We start from the raw sequence: 3,788 nt of genomic DNA, 5'->3' as shown, positions 1-3,788 counted from the left end.
ATTCCATCCATCCATCTAGCTGTTCATCAATCCTTTCTATCCATCTTTCTAGCAATCATCCATCCGTTCATCAGTCCCATCCATCCATCCATCCATCCATCCATCCAGCTGTTCATCAATCCTTTCTATCCATCTTTCTAGCAATCATCCATCCATTCATCAGTCCTTTCCATCCATATTTCTATCAATGATTCCATCCATCCATCTAGCTGTTCATCAGTCCTATCCATCCATCCATCCATCTGTTCATCAGTCCTATCATCCATCCATCCATCATCTAGCTGTTCCTCAGTTCCATCCATCCATCCATCCATCCATCCATCCATCCATCCATCCATCCATCCATCCATCCATCCATCCATCCATCCATCCATCCATCCATCCATCCATCCATCCATCCATCCATCCATCCATCCATCCATCCATCCATCCATCCATCCATCCATCCATCCATCCATCCATCCATCCATCCATCCATCCATCCATCCATCCATCCATCCATCCATCCATCCATCCATCCATCCATCCATCCATCCATCCATCCATCCATCCATCCATCCATCCATCCATCCATCCATCCATCCATCCATCCATCCATCCATCCATCCATCCATCCATCCTTGTAATAATAAAAATGTCCACTGAGGGTGTTCCTTGTGAAAGGTTCACAGCACTACAGCGTGAAGATCCGATGCATGCAATGATGGCTCATCGTTGACGGGATCCATGACGGGATTTTGGAATGCCAGACACAGCTTTATAAAATGAACCATGAAAGCTAATCAGATTTTTACTGCAAGGATGATTTCATTTTGTGCTGAACCAGTGTGGTGATTAACTCCAAATTACGTTTAAAAGGTTGCTTCACACTGGGGATAATGAAATATGAAATCGGTAGTTTTTCAGTTGACAGAGAGCATGTAGGTGGACGGGAAGATGGAGGGAGATGAAGGAGAAATGCTGTGGATATTGGGAGCACTTCTTTGGAAAGCCTTTGTTATGATTAGAACGTCTTCCAGCTGTCGTCACCTTTATTACCATCTGCTTATTGTAGCTTTGGGAGTGATGAGACAATTCGCTGTTTCTCTCCAAGCACATAAACACACGTAATGGGCTCTTTATGACACTTCTGATCTGAGTATGAACAGACTGTCTGGTCAAAAAATATTAGGTTTAGGGCCTCTGAGAGCGGAAACAAAGGGAAGAATAATATCTGTTGTTGCTACTTTTTTTCCATTCAGGTTAGCCTGTAACCGTGTCATTTCAATAACCACTTTAAGTGGTGTCAGACTTTTTCAAACTACTAAACTGATATTTTAGTATTATTTACATACTATTACAGTATTTCTTATTTGAATTAGCTTTTATTTATATATTTACAGTTCATTTTAACTGTAGTAAATTAGTCGTGCTTTTATATATTTTTTTAATTTTATTTTTAGTCATTTTATTACACAGCAAATAAACCTGATTTATTTAATTTAATATTTATTTTCTTTTATTTCAGCTTTATTTTAATTAAAGGGTTAGTTCACCCAAAAATGAAAATTCTGTCAGTAATTACTCACCCTCATGTTGTTCCAACCCCGTAGACCTTCGTTCATCTTTGGAACACAAATTAAGATATTTTTGATTAAATCTGAGTTATAATGCCTTATAATGCCAAGTTATAATGCCTTAGAAGCCTATGGAGGTGTGATCCAGCTCTCAGATTTAATAAAAAATATCTTAATTTGTGTTCCGAAGATGAACGAAGGTCTTACGGGGTTGGAACAACATGAGGGTGAATAATTACTGACAGAATTTTCATTTTTGGGTGAACTAACCCTTTAACAAAAATGATAACGATAACATATGATAAAATATAATAGTTTGTTTTAGGTGTTTTTTAATGATTTCAGCTAAAAACTTTAACTTTCAGCTAAAACCACTGCAGACAAAATATTACTCCGTTTTATTGCGCTGTAGTTCTTTGTCTTCTAATGTTAGCAGGATATGCCCCTATTAAGTGAATGTGTGGGGGTCGTTTCTTTTTAAGAAAAATAGTGTGCACTTTAAACCCTGCAAATGAAATTCCCGGGTTTTAGTGTGATAAAAAGTCTGTTAATCGGCTTCTGGAAAATGCTCTACATTTGTCTTCATGAACTAAGCCGGCGTGTAATTGCTCTTTTGACACATGAATGTGTGTGTGTTTGTGTATTAACAAGTGTGTGTGTGTGAGAGAGAGCTCTTGAGCAGCCCCAGAGGTAATTTTCACCCGCCTTTGCATGATTTTCTCTCCTGGTGAGATGTAGAGTAACACAGAACAAGTGTAATATCACCTTTTGGAGGTATCAGGGCAGATTTTATTTAACACTCAATAAATAACACAATTTACAGTTTTTATGTGATTCTTTTTATCAGCAGAGCCTGAGAATCCTCTTAGATTTCTCTCCCATAAGTGTTCTCACATAATGATAATGACATAGCTGATAAATTCTGTTACGTATCGAAATTAGCAAGTAAACAAAGAAACAAAGGAACTTGAAATTTAATTCAAAGTTTGAAGCAGTTTTGCAGCATCTTTCAAGACATTATTGTCTGGTTGCCTTCATATTTTGGGTTATATGTGAAATGCCTCTTTCCTCTTGCTGTAAGAGGAAATGAGCTCAGTGGTGTGTGTTTAGTACTCCAAATGCTGCTGTAGATCAGGCTAGTGGCCCTCCGAGGCGCCGTCAGTATGTCCTGTGCAAATAAAACAGCCCATCTCTGGTCCCGTGACTCCAACCCCGATAGCTCATGTTTCTCACAGCTCATTCCCAGAGCCATGAATGAAAAGTCAGTACGTGTGTCTGTTTCTCTCTCAAAGCACAGGCACATTCCACCCAAGGTGGCGTGTTTAAAGTCACAATGAAATCAAAATTCATGTGCACTCATAATCTTTCATCATTTCATTCAATAGCTTGCAGCGACACCTCTTCTCTTCTCTGGTGACGCGTTTAGTGGCGTGAGGTTGGGACAACCTGTCACTCACAAGACATCACAGCAATAGCAAACCATCCCAATCCATACCAGATGAACAAAAGTCCTTGTTCAAGAAGCCGTTTCACTCGGATATAAGTCACAATACGGGAGTTTCAACTTCTGTTTCATGCCTTCTGCAGTCAGGAGGAGTCAATCTTGAAATGATGTGTCCATATGCAGTATATTGTCTGTGTTGGGGTTGAGGTCACCTTGTCTCAGTCCAGGCTACAAAGGCAATATATGAGAGAAGATTGCTGGTGACCTCATTTCCTCCCACTTCCTCTCTCTGCCACAATAAGCTGTTTGTATTCCTCTCATGTATGAAACTCCAGGCTGGTGAGATTACTTTCATCCAAATTATTTTTGTGACCTAAGGATATCCTATCAGTCCTTACCTGTTTAAGCCACTCTTTTCCTCCTTCCTTCATTGCAGGCTCCAGTGAGCTGGCAAAGGGTGTGTGTGTGTGTGTGTGTGTGTGTGTGTGTGTGTGTGTGTGTGTGTGTGTGTGTGTGTGTGTGTGTGCGTGTACAGTTTGACTTTTTCCCCCTCTAAGCCGTCTGTTTCCTTTGGCAAACACTGCCGTGTGCTTTCACTGTTTATTAACTGCCTCTCGGGTCCCCTAACTTTTTCTTGGAGCCCTGTTCGTGAAGTTTAACAAGATCTCTCTGTATTAAAATCAGCTTGATTTAGTTTCCAGACGCTGCGGGGTGAGACCTCAGGGGCTCTGCGACTCTCCTCAGGCTCTGCTGGTTAAAGTTAAAGTGTCCTCAGTCAAATGGACAAC

Source organism: Scardinius erythrophthalmus (genome assembly GCF_964197995.2).
Source record: "Scardinius erythrophthalmus genome assembly, chromosome: 23".
Classification (NCBI taxonomy): Eukaryota; Metazoa; Chordata; class Actinopteri; order Cypriniformes; family Leuciscidae; genus Scardinius; species Scardinius erythrophthalmus.
This window is presented reverse-complemented; position numbering follows the sequence as displayed.